Here is a 16,931-nt window from a genome sequence, read left to right as displayed (position 1 = left end):
GACTAAAGTTTTAAAATCGACAAACCGGTCATTAAACGGTAAAAAACCCCCTTTATAATAATAATATTACTTATATATATATTTGTATTTTTATAAAAGTAAACTAATATAGCGTTAAGCTTTGTTTAAAAAGATTCCCTGTGGAATGAACTGGACTTACTAAAAACTACACTACTGTACGATTAGGTACACTGCCTATAAGGGTTGTAGCAAGGTTTAAGTATATCCATTCAATAAATAAATAAATATCTTGTGTAAAATTGTATCGTATTTAATAGTATTTTCTTGTAACATTTAATAGTATTTCGTATACCCCGCTGCAAACATCAAATGCGTATCAATAATATCCCCAGAACAGAACATCTCGTCTGTATAATAATAATAAACTTTGAAGTACTAAATACCACGTCCACTAGCTCTTCCGTCTAGTGAACATTCTGAGTGGGGGTGTTAAACCCGGTAGCTACCTTTAGGATTCGCGTGAATTAGGGCCATACCCGTTTCTAATTCTTAGGTTACCAAGCAATAATAATCAGGAGAAAATATTCACAACAATTAGTGGCAATTATAACGTCCAACTAATTCAATAATAATCCACAGAACTTCTGTCTGCATAATAATTCATTCGAGGAATGTTTTGCTTGTGTCTATCTCGTCAAACATTTATAAAAGTATCTCATGTATTCCAAAAATATAGATTGTAAAAGCTTTGAATAAAACAGTTGTAAATCAGTTATAAAGCAGTGCATGTATTCTCAGTCCCAAAAATTTAAAGAGTAAAAGAGAATCAATGAACTCACAATACGATATTTTGTAGTAAAAATATGCATACGACGGAACTGAACAAAGCAAGGTTGGCCTCGGATTAACGAACCTATATCATTTATATATATTAACACATATAATCGTAACCGAATAATTTATTTATTAATTGTTTTTTTAGTAAACTTATATGTTTCATTAATAACTTAATTATCTATATTTATTTTATATACTTTAGATAAATAATTAGTATTTATTATAAAAATATCACTATAATTATGTTATATGTAATAAATATATTTTTTCTTATATATATAATATTTATTTAGTAAATTAATAATAATAATCTTAATAGTGATAATGAAAATAATAACTTTGATAGCAATATGATAATGTAAATAAAATTATATAAAAATCATGTTAATGAAAATAATAATAATGATAGTAATAATTTTAATTATAATGTTAATTTTTAATATTAATGATAATAACAATAATAATAATAATAATAATAATAATAATAATAATAATAATAATAATAATAATAATAATAATAATAATGAAATAATAATAATAAGAGTATTAGTAATAACTACCTCAAAGGAGTAGCCCTTAAAAAAAATGCCCAAGTCCGGGTTTGAACCCGCGACGTCCTGCTAACCCAAAATCATCCTTAACCACTCAAGCTATTATGTTTTTCTTATTTAATTCCCACAGTTAACTTATTTAACGCGTATTAATAGTTTTCTTCTTCACCTTCTTAAATCAAAACCCATTTTAACCTCTTCATCATAATTATCCATCATCATATCATTATCATTATCTTATCTAATCTTCACAGAATCATCTTCAACACCATGTTTCATCATTTACCATCATATAATCATCTCAGTATCATCGTTGCTTATACACGACATCATCATCAAACATAATCATAACATCATCTAGTAATCATCATCCAAATCACCCCATTATAATTATCCTATGGTTTCCAGTCATTCACCAATTCGTTTTTATCATATCATCATTTAATATAATTGTTATATTTCAACGGGTTTTTGCTAGTTCCCAAAATAAAACCCAAACGAAAACCCGTTTGTATAAAAAGAATCCCCAATCTAAAAATCCAACTATATGATGCAGCCCATCACTCGTAAAAAAAAAAAATTCGACCCAACATGAACTATCCGGCCCAACAGCATGTTTTATTGGGTTCAAGTGTCACGGCCCAACAACAATTTATCAGGCCCAATAACCACGTCTTCATCTACTGTTCAAAAGCGAACCGAAGTGGAAGCAAATAGCAGTAGCTACCGTAGCAGTTTTAAATTAGCCCATGTAAAAATATAGTGGCGTTTGGTTTTGTATTAAACAGAAATTGAAATTAACGAGGAATTTAGTGGGGTGTGGGGTTCGACCGACAATCCTACTCATATCGTCATTGGTCCACCATGGTTACTTTCTTTTCTATCATTTGATACGTGGGAATTGGATGATTTATCCAAACTCAATGTTTACAAACACGTGCATGCATATGAGTTTCTTATAAAAAAAGTTCTTACAGCTATGCGTTCCATCCTTTAATCATTTAAAAAGAAAAGTAATATGAACGTTTTTCTATATTTTGGTCGGCCATTTTGTATCCACTAATCCCAATTGGCCACTTGCATAACCTTTTTATCATGCGTTGAATAATAAGTTCCTATATATCCATGTTGACAATCTCTAACTGTGAACATGTACTACCCACTTCATCGTCTTTTTCAATTCTCTCATCATCCGTTCTTTAACAAAATAATAGTACGAAATGGGTTTGGTTTTCGTGGTGATTGTTGAATTAAAACAGAAGAATATTTCAAACCATGAAGGGGTTTCATGGTGGGTTTCAAGGTGGATAAGAGTGGTGGTAGCGGTTTATACTTTGTAGGTGATGGCCGATAGAAGTAATGAAGAAGAATGGTGGTCATGGTTGTTCATTGGGTAGAAACAGGAAATAATTGTGAGGGATAAAGATATAGGGTGGTGGTGGTTACATTGGTGATCAACGAAGGAACAAAGCAGAAGACAAGATCCTAAGGTGGTGGTTTATGATTAAATTATATATATATATATATATATATATATATATATATATATATATATATATATATATATATATATATATATATATATATATATATATATATATATATATATATAGAAAGAGATGCTTTGCTTTGGGTTGCTTTCTCCCATCTAAAATGTCCCGTTCATATTGATTATAAACGTTCCATATTAATTGATTTCGTCGCGAGGTTTTGACCTCTATATGAGACGTTTTTCAAAGACTGCATTCATTTTTAAAACAAGCATAACCTTTATTTTATTGATTAATGTTTAAAAAGCATTACGTAGATTATCAAGTAATGATAATCTAAAATATACTGTTTACACACGACCATTATATAATGGTTTACAATAAGAATATATTACATCAAAAATAAGTTTCTTGAATGCAGTTTTTACACAATATCATACAAGCATGGACTCCAAATCTTGTCCTTATTTTATATGCAACAGCGGAAGCTCTTAATAATCACCTGAGAATAAACATGCTTAAAACATAAACAAAAATGTTGGTGAGTTATAGGTTTAACCTATATATTATCAAATCATAATAATAGACCACAAGATTTCATATTTCAATACATCCCATACATAGAGATAAAAATCATTCATATGGTGAACACCTGGTGTAACAACCCTCACTTTTCGACTTCTAAATTACTGAATTAACCCTAGGGTTATATGTCTGACTATATGTATTAAGGGTTGTTATATACAATTAAAGATTGACTGAATAGTAATTTTTAGTCAACAATGTACGCTTAAATAAATAAAATATTATTAATTTATATAATTTGACATAATTTAACTAAGTATATAAACTTTGTATCACTTTTATTATTTAGTTAATGTATTATATATTTAACTATATAATAAATCCAATTATATATAAATGTAATAATATTTACAAACTTACTAAAACTATAGTTTAATAATTAAAATCATAATTATTATTAAAAATACAAAATACCGAATTATTTATTATTTTTATGCAAAATTTGTATTTATTAATTAAATAAAACAAAAATAAAAAAAAATAAAAAAAAATATTATTGACAAATATTCTTGGAAAAGCATTAAATCAATTTGTTTATTTATATAAAAAAAATCCTTAAAATAAATGAAAAATAAATAAATAAATAAATAAATAAATTACTTTTTAATTAAAAATTGTAATGGAAAAACTACTTTTATTATTTTATTTTGTGTATTATCCCATGACCTAACATTTAATATTTTTTAATTTTAAAATCCCATTAAGAATTAAAATATTTCTTTTTATTTTAATTTTTTTTATTCTTTTTACCTAATTTTTTTCAAGTATAAATACCCCTCATTTCTCATTCAAACTCACACCAAAATTTCTCTCATTCTCTCTTTGAAGAATTACTACTAGTAAGTATTCTTTTCTTACTTTTTATTTTTTTACTTTTTACTTTTTACTTTTTACTTCGGTTATTATTTTTACCGAAACATGTAAATAATGTTATAAATTATATGCAATTAAAAATAAAATAAATAACATGTATACACTATTACTATTACTAGCACCTATAACCTACTACTTATATTGTAACATAAAAACATTTTGAGATATGTATTAGAGATGTATAGATCTTCGAACTTTCTTGACGAATGGTTTCTATGAGATTCTAGGCAGAGGGTTTGGATTTCCGATTTAAAGGGTCCTATGGCTCAAGCCCCTAGATCTAAATTAGCCATTCGAAGGGAAAGGGGTGATTGGAAGCTTATCTAATACGACAAGTATCCTAAAATGGAAAACACTGATAAAAGTAGAAACTCTCTAGTCATAGAAACTTAGTAAAATAAGAAACTTTCTAAAAATGGAAACTTTATAAAAATAGTAACTTACTAGGAATAGAAACTTAGTAAAACAAACTATACTTAAACACATACTTAAACTTAAACATGGGCAAAACACTTAACTACTCTTAAATGTCAATAGGTTGACTTTCCTGCTCACTCGTTCAACTCTTTATTCCGAGGAATAACACTCTCTCTACTTACTAAGGTGAATTCATAGCCCCTCTTTATTGCTAGCAAACTTACTTACTTTACTTGGGGTGAGACACATGCTGTTTTTTACTTTTTACACTTTAGACACAAGTACCAAACTGTTAAACTATGCTATACCCGGCTATGTCCGACTAAGTCCCTACAGTGATATTTTTAATTGCTGCAGCATGCTTAATTAATGGGGGTAGGCCTATCGGGAGTAACGTCCCCGATACATTTGACCAAGTCATTGTATTACTTAATAATGAAATTAAACCGACAAGGACAGACACAACTTGTCATGGGGCAAACTTGAACGTTTAGTCTAAATATCACGCATTGGCATAACTTTTTGATCCTGCGGGAGATCAACTTTACAAACTAAATCTTGTGGTCTAAAACAACGACAAACTTTTTGTTAAACCTATGAACTTCACTCAACCTTTTGGTTGACACTTTAGCATGTTTTGTCTCAGGTGCTGTTTGATTCAAGCTTACTTATCTACTGCTTATGTGATGCTACTTGGACATAGGATCAAGAGATATCGCATTTATTACTTCTGCATGTAAACATTTACAATATTGTTATTCCTGTCATTGTAACGACATTTCATTTTCCGCTGCGTACTCATTAAAGTTAAATTCATCATTTAGTATTGTTCTCGTTTATTATAATATGTTGGTATGTTTTGATATTAGTGACGTTCCTTCCAGACCTTATTGGGAGGACGTTACACCTGGTAACCGACATTAACAAGATGCATATAGAATATCCCCACCATTCCGGGACACCCATCGGACATGATAATTTCGAAGTACTAAAGCATTCCAAATTCCAGAATGGAGCTTGTTGGGCCCGATAGATCTATCTTTAGGATTCGCGTCAATTTGGGGTTATGTTCCCAAATTCTTAGGCTACCAAGCTAAAAAGGGGCATATTCGGCTTCGATCATTCACCTATATAATATAGTTTCATTTACTTGTGTCTATTTCGTAAAACATTTATAAAGTTGCATGTATTCTCATCCCAAAATATTAGATTTTTAAAAGTGGGACTATAACTCACTTTCACAGATTTTTACTTCGTCGGGAAGTAAGACTTGGCTACTGGTTGATTCACGAACTTATAACAAATATGAACATATATATTAAAGTATGTTCAAAATATATTTACAACATTTTTTTATTACGTTATAATGATTTTAAGTTTATTAAGTCAGCTGTCCTCGTTAGTAACCTACAACTAGTTGTCCATAGTTAGATGTACAGAAATAAATCGATATATTATCTTGAATCAATCCACGACCTAGTGTATACACGTCTCAGGCTAGATCACAACTCAAAGCATATATATTTTTGGAATCAACCTCAACCCTGTATAGCTAACTCCAACATTACTGCATATAGAGTGTCTATGATTGTTCCAAATAATATATATACATGGGTCGATATGATATGTCAAAACATTTGCATACGTGTCTATGGTATCCCAATATTACATAATATATTAGAATACATGTATAATACAATATAAGTTAGCTAGGATATGATTTGTATAGAATTGTTACAATATTTCCCGTAGCTACAACAATAAAAAAATATCCAAACTTGTTTTACCCATAACTTCTTCGTTTTAAATCCGTTTTGAGTGAATCAAATTGCTATGGTTTCATATTGAACTCCATTTTATGAATCTAAACAGAAAAAATATAGTTTTATAGTCGGAAATATAAGTTACAAGTCGTTTTTGTAAGAGGTAGTCATTTCAGTCGAAAGAACGACGTCTTGATGACCATTTTGAAAAACATATTTCCACTTTGAGTTTAACCATAATTTTTGGATATAGTTTTATGTTCATAAGAAAAATCATTTTCCCAGAAGAACAACTTTTAAATCAAAGTTTATCATAGTTTTTAATTATCAAACCCAAAACAGCCCGCGGTGTTACTACGACGGCGTATGTCCGGTTTTACGGTGTTTTTCGTGTTTCCAGGTTTTAAATCATTAAGTTAGCATATCATATAGATATAGAACATGTATTTAGTTGATCTTAAAAGTCAAGTTAGAAGGATTAACTTTATTTGTGAACAAGTTTAGAATTAACTAAACTATGTTCTAGTTATTACAAGTTTAAATCTTCGAATAAGATAGTTTTATATGTATGAATCGAATGATGTTATGAACATCATTACTACCTTAATTTTAGTAGGTAAACCTACTGGAAATGAGAAAAATAGATCTAGCTTCAAAGGATCCTTGGATGGCTTGAAAGTTCTTGAAGCAGAATCATGACACGAAAACAAGTTTAAGTAAGATTTCCACTCGAAATAAGATTGTTATAGTTATAGAAATTGAATCAAAGTTTGAATATGAGTATTACCTTGTATTAGAAAGATATCTTACTGTAAATAAAAAAGATTTCTTGAGGTTGGATGATCACTTTACAAGATTGGAAGTAAGCTAGCAAACTTGGAAGTATTCTTGATTTTATGAAACTAGAACTTATAGAATTTATGAAGAACACTTAGAACTTGAAGATAGAACTTGAGAGAGATCAATTAGATGAAGAAAATTGAAGAATGAAAGTGTTTGTAGGTGTTTTTGGTCATTGGTACATGGATTAGATATAAAGGATGTGTAATTTTGTTTACTTGTAAATAAGTCATGAATGATTACTAATATTTTTGTAATTTTATGAGATATTTCATGCTAGTTGTCAAATGATGGTTCCCACATGTGTTAGGTGACTCACATGGGCTGCTAAGAGCTAATCATTGGAGTGTATATACCAATAGTACATACATCTAAAAGCTGTGTATTGTTGATGTCTGCAGCGTGGTATACGAAATATCTTATATTTTTGCAGAAAATACTATTAAATACGATACAATTTTACACAAGATATTTATTTATTTATAGAATGGATATACTTAAACCTTGCTACAACACTTATAGGCAGTGTACCTAATCGTACAGTAGTGTAGTTTTTAGTAAGTCCGGTTCGTTCCACGGGGAATCTTTTTAAACAAAGCTTAACGCTATATTAGTTTACTTTTATAAAAATACAAATATATATATATATAAGTAATATTATTATTATAAAGGGGGGTTTTTACCGTTTAATGACCGGTTTGTCGATTTTAAAACTTTAGTCGCAGTTAAAATCAAATGTAAAATAATAAATAAATACAAGACTTAATTTAAAGCGTAAAATGAAAACGCGTAAAATGAAAGTGCGATAAAATAAACTTGCGATAATTAAAAAGTACAATAATTCAAAGTGCAATTAAATACAATAACAATAAAAATGCGATAATTAGAAGTGCAATTAAATATAAAATAAAGGAAATTAAATATGAAATAAAAGAATTATGCTTATTTAAACTTCCGTAATCATGATGTTTGACGTGTTGATTTTAGTTTTATGCCCATGGGTTAATTGTCCTTTGTCCTGGATTATTTAATATGTCCGTCTGGTTTTTGTCCATAACAGTCCATCAGTCATAAATATAAAGTGCGAGTGTCCTCGTCAAATTATCCTTATACCCGAAGTTAAATATTCCAACTAATTGGGGACTTAAACTGTAACAAGATTTTAATACTTTGTTTAATAATTACACCAGGATGTCGACTGAGTGTAACCCAAGGTTTTAATATTTTGTTATCAATTATACCAAGTGTCCTTGTACATAATTTCACCCCTGTTTTAATTATTCTAGTGGCTATTAATCCATTCCCGTGTCCGGTTAAATGAACGATTATTCGTACATATAAATACCCCGCCCATCGTGTCCGATTGAGTGTATATGGTAATTTATAGGGACGCCCAATTGTAAATCTTTATATTAACATTAACAAACTATCATTTAGTTAAACAAATATAAAGCCCATTAATAGCCCATAGTCTAATTTCCACAAGTGTCGTTCTTTTGTCCAAACCCCAATTATGGTACAAAGCCCAATTACCCAATTTTAGTAATTAGCCCAACATCATGATTACTTCGTTTTAAATAAGCATAATAATAACTTAGCTACGAGACATTAATGTAAAAAGGTTAAACATAACTTACAATGATTAAAAATAGCGTAGCGTTACACGGACAGAATTTCGACTTACACCCTTACAATATTCGCTAACATACCCTTATTATTAGGATTAAAATTAAAATTAAAATTAAAATATAAATTATATATATATATTTTACGTATATATGAGAGAAGAGAGAAAGATGGATGGATATTTTTGGTGCACCAAAGCTCGATTTTTATAGGCATGTGGGCTGGAACTGGGGCTCATGCGATCGCATGGATTTATGCCTTCCAGGCCATGCGATCGCATGGCCAGCTGGGGAGGCTCATTTTTGGTTGTTTTCTTCTGGCGACGGTTTTATAAATATAATATATTAAATAATTATAAGAATTATTTAAATATTATATTATATTTATGTGCATAGTTGACTTGTAATTTTTAGTCCGTTGCGTCGAGTGTTGAGAGTTGACTCATGTCCCGGTTCCGGATTTTCGAACGTCCTTGCGTATAATTTAATATCTTGTACTTTGCGTTTTGAATCTTGTACTCTTGTAATTTCGAGACGTTTCTTATCAATAATTGGAACCTCTTTGATTGTATTTTGTACTTTTGAGCTTTTTGGTCGTTTGCGTCTTCAATTCGTCGAATCTGTCTTTTGTCTTCACCTTTTATTATTTAAACGAATATCACTTGTAAATAGAACAATTGCAACTAAAAGCTTGTCTTTCTTGAGGAATAATGCTATGAAATATATGTTCGTTTTTAGCATTATCAAATATTCCCACACTTGAGCGTTGCTTGTCCTCAAGCAATATCGTCTTGAAATACTAGAATCACTTCTTTATTCTTCACACTTTGTACATCAGTGATTTCTATACGGCGGTATAAACAATGATAGTAACGATAGAACCATGGTTAAAGGTGGGTGTGTCATCCACAGTTGCCTCGGGTTTAGGTCAACGACACTTGCAATCAAATAGCCGATTTACTTTCGGTTTCCAAAGCAAAGTGCACATTTGAAAGGCGGTTTACAATCCCACATGACTATTAAAATGTAGATCCTTAAGGAAATTGGATCTTTATGAAAATATTTGATCTTTTGAAAATTCAATCTAGCTTTTACCCTAGATAAGTTTTCCGGAATAACCCTTCACCGGTGTTTGCAAAATATTTTTGTGGGTTTGGTGGGTTTCAGATTTGAAAATTTTAGCTCAAAACTTGCGGTTTTGTGTCACCCACTTGCTAACCTTGTATTTGGAAAGCAACACGTCCAGTTTACTTGTCCCGTATATTACCTTTCGATAAACTACCGTCCGGTTGTAAAGGAAAGCGTTGAACAAGCAACTGTTAAGGCAATGTCCCCTGACATGCTTTTAATTATGGTCTATAACGTGTCGGATGCAATTACTATCCTTGGTAGGAGCAATAGTAAAGCTCACCCTTATGATTTTTTGGTCTGGCACAAGGTCCTGTCTTTGACCACTATGCAACCACTGTTCTTACGGTTGACACCCGATTTGGTTCAGGTGACCTAATTAATTCCAGGTGAATTCGTAGGATTTTACGTTCAATGGTAATGAACGCATTGAAAATGGGTTTTCAGAAAACAAATCGGTTTGTAATCTTAATCAAAATATTTTCTCGTTCAAGCTCGAGTTTAGATATCATTGAATTCCATGAGTTTGAATTCTCAATCTTTAAGGTCAATCTCTAGGATTAAGTAATATCAGGCTTAAAAGCTGATTTTTAATCTTTAAGGAGATTATCCTTTATGGGGATCTGATTCATTAGTCTTATCAAGCTAATTTGCATGGTGCCCCCCCATTGTACGAGATAAATCCTTCTCATGGTTAGGATAAATCTGACCACTTGGCGACCCTGTTTAATGCTGAGGTCCGTGGATTTCCTGCTGATTTTAGTGATGACTTTTCTAGATTTTTCGTCAACCTACAGCTGGTCTGGACGACAACTTCTTGACCTAAATCAAGAAGCGCGTGTCTTTTTCGGAAGACTTTACTTCCTTTTAATGATGGAATTGATTCATCGTGTAGATCCATCTCTTCTTTTCTTTCATCGGGTAAAATGGTTTAGTTTAGTCCAAAGCAAAAGTATTTTCAGTTATTTGTTACAGATATATGTGACATATGTTTAAGATAACTTGGTAAATTTTCCCACACTTAGATTTTATTTTCCTTTTTATCGTCCTCTATTCCATTTTAAATGAATTTCAACATTTTGGTTTGTTTCTCAATTTATGTCCTTTCCGAGGTTACAATAATTTCGGTGTTAACACCTAGTTTTATCGTTCATAAATATGTATAAACATGATTTTGAGTTCATTTAATTGAAAATTTTGAAAAATTTTACTAGAATTGGGTAGTCAGTATATAAGACTAGGGCTGTTCTTTATTATCAGAGAGCACTAGATTCTAATACAACTACTACGTTACTAGTATTTTTAATGGTAACCAAGTGTATAAAGATAAAAATTTTAAAAATCCGAAAGAATTTAACCCCTTCCCACACTTAAGATCTTGCAATGCCCTCACTTGCAAGAAATCAGTACAATTTAAATTATTGAGGGTGATTAGCGTAGAAATGATTAAATTTTACCAAAGTTTCCAAATATATTGGCGTTTGTTTGGTGAATGATAAATGGTGCATAGCATTTGTTCATTTCGTCTGTTGTTACATCACATTTATTTGTCATCTTGTCGTCAAAATTAGTAGCTTTTGCTGAACTTAATGCCAGTCTTTGAAAATGCGCTGTTTTACCCTGTTTTGAACAATCGAAAATATACATACATACAAGTATAATCATGCATGGCAATTTGAAATGGGACTTAATATCCCACTTTCAAATTCTAAATATGAAATATTAGTACACAATAATAATAAAATAATAAAAATTACACAAATTTATCCAATAACATAAGTTTAAACATGAAAAAGTCAAAAGATAAAAACATAATAATCATAAAAATAACCAAATGGAACTAAATCAGTCTGGATAGGGGTTCCAGTTCATCTCATCGGGTGGGTTCCATTGTTGGCTATAGGTGTTCTGATAGGCTTGGTTATAGTCATACCGGTTAAAGGGTGGTCGGATATCGGGGCTATGTGGCGGAAAATGAGCAGGTCGAGTAGGTACATAGTTATTTGGTACCTGATATGATAGCTGGCTCATGATTTGGTGCTGATGAACTAACCAGCTATCGTGTTGGCGTCGCCTATAATCCTCGTATACTCGCTCGGAGTTCCACTGCTCATACATACTATGTCTTGCCGCGTTCGTCATTGCTTCCTCATCTATACGAACGTGGACGTCAAGAATAGCATCTCGAAAGACATCCCTAATGTCTTCCGCCTCCTCCATTTCCTCGTCTGAGCCTCTCTCTACCTGAGGATGAGATCCCTCATAGGGTACTGCCTGGTTACGTCTACTTTTCAATACCTTAGCACCCACATAAACTTTCAATCCTAAGGGCTCAACCTGTTCTCTACAAATCTGTAATGGACCCCCTTGGTTCCTATCAACACCTAAATACTCTCCAATGAGAGTAACAAAAATACCTCCTCCTATTATACTCCCGTCCTGCATTCCCTCTATCATTTTAGATAAATAAAAAGCAACACAGTAAGGGATATTGACAAAGCTCCTAGGATCCCGAATACACTTTAGGTAGAATAAATCATATAAGGTAATTTTTTCTTTATTATGACCTCTTTGTGTAATCGAGTTAGCCAAAAATCTATGAATAATACGAAGCTCGGCTCTGTCAATATGTGTATAGGAGTGTCCTCCTGCTCGTGTAAAAACATCAAAATGTGACATACGCCTCCAAATGGCGTCAGCGTCAAAGTTACTATCTACCCGTTCACCATAATGAATCAAGTTTGTACAATCGGGTAATAGCAACTCACCAGGAGTATATATCTGTAAGGCCCTGGCCATGTCCAGCATGGACATTCTGTACATCCTACCGCCAAGGATAAACCTAAGAAATCTTCTATCATCTATTCTAACTATATTTGTATCAAGTGATACAGTACTCATCAACTCAACACACCATTCCTTATATACAGGTCTACGAATGGTGAAAAGACGTTCCCAATCTGTAAAAGAAGAACTGCCATACCTTTGAACTAAAAGCTGTCTAACACGGTCAGCTAGATGGACCGTTTCCAAAGGGGCCCAATCAATTACCCTTGGCACCTCTACATTTTTTGTTACCAATTTGAATTTGTTCCTTTGATATGTCTCGTAATCTCTCCATCTTCTATCAAATCTCAGATTAGGATGTAGAGTGTGCTCAGGAATCGTTGGGAATTCTACTGGCAGCCTCATTGGGAATACTATGAATTCATCAACAAACTGTACCGGATCATAATAAGGTATGTGCTGATCAGGCTGTTGTTGTTCCTGTTGCGGTTCTTGTTCGTGTTGCATTTCTGGTTCTGGTTCTGGTGCTGGTGCTGGTGCTGGTCGTCTAGATGATGATGCTCCTGAACCTCCAGTGTCGGCTCTCTGTAAAATACATTAAACACAAAATTTGTGCATCCAAATATGCATTAGTGTTATCAAAATAACAACTTAAAACAATCACTATAACATGTTAAATCAAAATTAAACTTATACACATTTTCACAATTTTTCACAATTCTACATTTTTCAAATAAGCACATATGAAAATGTATACAAAATTCATAAGCATTTAACTCAAATAACATGTCAAAATATTCATTACTAATAATTTAACAAGTCTCAAATGGCAAATATATCAAATAAATCAAGTTCATGAATTTTGGACTTAAAAAGTCCACTTTAATCTCCAAAAATCATGTTTAGGATCATTGTTTGGATCATTTAACTATCTAAACATGTTACACTACTCAATTTAGCAATAATTCATGACAAAAATCGGCCATAACCTGTTTATATCAAAAAGCCCCAAATTGCTCAAGAACACAAACCCTAGATTTCTAAAAATTTTGAAGTTTTTGGCTTCAAATCATGTTAAATAGCATCAATCTAGGTTATACATGTATAAAATACTAACAATTTATCACTAATTACACTAGAAATTAACAAAATTGCATTAGGTAAAAAATTGGTAATTATCACAAAAACTAGGAATTTATAGAGTTTAGGGGTGTAATTTTTACCAATTTGCTGAAGAATGAGAATTTAGGCATGATTAAAGCAAGAAAAATGACGAATTACGGTGGAAAAATGGCGAAAATTGGTGAATTTTTGGGTGAGTTTCGGGTGTATGTGTGTGTGTTGTGGTGAAGAACAGACCCGCTGCTGTTATTTGTTTCTGACCTGCATTTGGTCCCCATGCGATCGCATGGGTTCCAAGTGCAAACCCCATGCGATCGCATGGGGTGCCGGCTACAGTGTTTTCAGGTTTTTTTTTTTTTTTTTTTTTTTTTTTTTTTTTTAACCTTATGCTTTATAAAACTTATAATTAATTAAATTTTAAAAATTTTGTTTTCCTTTAGGATCGAGGGCGTTTCGGATTGTTGTCCTAGTCTGTCTCTCGACAAAATTTTAAAATTTGTCAAATAAAAGCGCGGTTTTTAAAAGTAAAGATTTTTGGGTTTTTTAATGTTTTTGACATACTTTAATTCAATAAGATTAAAAATAATGATAATAAAAGTTCTCGTCCCTCCCTCGGGTAAAGCAATTTCGGTTCAAAGACTTAATCTTCAACTTACGAAGAATTTTAAAAATCATATTTTTAACTTAATGAGATAAAGTAAATTTTTGTTTTTAAATTCACACAACTTAAATATAAAATTCAAAATTAATATTAAAAATTCACACCAAACTTAAAATTTGAAATGCATAAAATTAAAAATTCATATTTTAAAAATTAAAAATTCACACCAAACTTAATTTAAAAATTCAAATATTTACAGTTTTAAAAATATTGTTTTTACAAAGTTTACAATATTAATTTAAGATTTAAATATTAATTTTAAAAACATGGTAAAAATAAAATTAAAAATCTTTTTGGCTTTTTATCCCACTTTAATCAATTAAATATTATCAAAAATATGCGCCCCTCTTTTCGGTAAAGTAATTTCGGTTTCAAGACCTAATTTAACTCATGACGAATTTTTGAAATATTTTGGGTTGATTGATTAAAGATATTTATACCTTAAGAATAAACGTTAAATTTCGCAGTGATGTAATAAATTTTTGAATGATATCAATAATTTCGGTCGCCAAACCTAATTTTATTCAATACCAATTTAATACTTTTTAGCGAACAAATTAGCGTTTATTATCAAAAGGTTAAAAATAAAAATAAAAATAAAAACTATACAAACATACCTGTGAAATAGATTTCTTAGTTATATGATCTATCCCATTCATAAGATAGTCGGTTTAATTGGTTTTCCATAGCTACATAGGCGTAACCTCGAGCATTCAGTGTCTTTTCTTCTAAACATATGAACGGTCCGTCTCTGCATAAAGTAACAAATTCGGTATTTGAATAGGTTTGATTATTTGAACATTTACCTTCATGTGACCATTTTCCGCATTTGTGACATCTTTCTAGGTGTCGTGCTCTTCTTTTTGCTGCGGATTTTGATTTTCCTTTACCAAATTGTAACTTATTATCTTCGCATCTGGATTCTTTTCTAACTCCGTCCATTCTTTCTCTGATTACTGATACTAATTCACTCGGTAGTATGTCATTATTACGTTTAGTGATCAAAGCGTGTAGCATTAGACCATGGTTTAGTTCACAGGCAGTCTTCATTTCGTATAAACCTAAAAAAAAATAAAAATTCAGAATGGGGGGAGAATACTAGTTCTTTAGGGTCTGCTAGGGAAAGACCATTCGGGTTCCATTTTCGAGAACTACACGAAAACAGACAATCTAACTTTAACAGAAATACATATTATCCTTTAAAGACTTGATTCTCCCCACACTTAGTTAGCTGTGGTGTCGAAATTGTGATTAACTTCGTTGTCGACTTCCATCGGACCATGTATGTAATGTTTAACTCTGTGACCATTAACTTTAAATTCCATCCCATTTGAATTTATTAATTCTATCGTTCCGTATGGGAAAACTCTTTTGACTATGAATGGTCCAGACCATCTTGATTTCAATTTTCCAGGAAATAGCTTGAATCTTGAATTGAAAAGAAGAACTCTGTTTCCTTCTTTAAATTCTTTTGAACTTCTGATTCTTTTATCATGCCATTTCTTCGTTCTTTCCTTATAGATTAACGAATTTTCGTATGCTTCATGTCTTAATTCTTCTAATTCGTTTAGTTGACTTAATCGTAGACGTCCAGCTTCATGTAAATCAAGATTACATGTTTTCAAAGCCCAAAATGCTTTGTGTTCAATTTCTACTGGAAGATGACATGCTTTTCCATAAACAAGTCTAAAAGGTGTGGTTCCAATTGGAGTTTTGTAGGCTGTTCTAAAAGCCCAGAGTGCATCCTCCAATTTAATGGACCATTCCTTTGGATTTGATCCTACGGTTTTCTCTAGAATACGTTTTAAAGCTCGGTTGGTATTTTCAACTTGTCCATTTGTTTGTGGATGATATGCGGTGGAGATTTTATGAGTTACTCCATATCTTTTAAGAACTTTCTCAAGTTGATTATTACAGAAATGAGTACCCCGATCACTTATTAAAGCTTTCGGTGTTCCAAACCTTGCAAAAATACGTTTTAAAAAGTTGACTACAACTCGTGCATCATTAGTTGGGAGAGCTTGTGCTTCCGCCCATTTAGATACATAATCAATGGCTACGAGTATATATAGATTATTATGAGATTTTGGAAATGGACCCATAAAGTCAATACCCCAAATGTCAAATACTTCACATACTTGGATGACATTTTGTGGCATTTCATCACGTTGACTTATTTTTCCGGCCCTTTGACATGCATCACAGGATTTGCAAAGTAGGTGTGCGTCTTTGTAAATTGTAGGCCAATAGAATCCAGCATCATAAACTTTTCTTGCTGTTAGTTGAGGCCC

This window comes from Rutidosis leptorrhynchoides, chromosome 5, assembly GCF_046630445.1.
Source record: "Rutidosis leptorrhynchoides isolate AG116_Rl617_1_P2 chromosome 5, CSIRO_AGI_Rlap_v1, whole genome shotgun sequence".
Lineage (NCBI taxonomy): Eukaryota > Viridiplantae > Streptophyta > Magnoliopsida > Asterales > Asteraceae > Rutidosis > Rutidosis leptorrhynchoides.
This window is presented reverse-complemented; position numbering follows the sequence as displayed.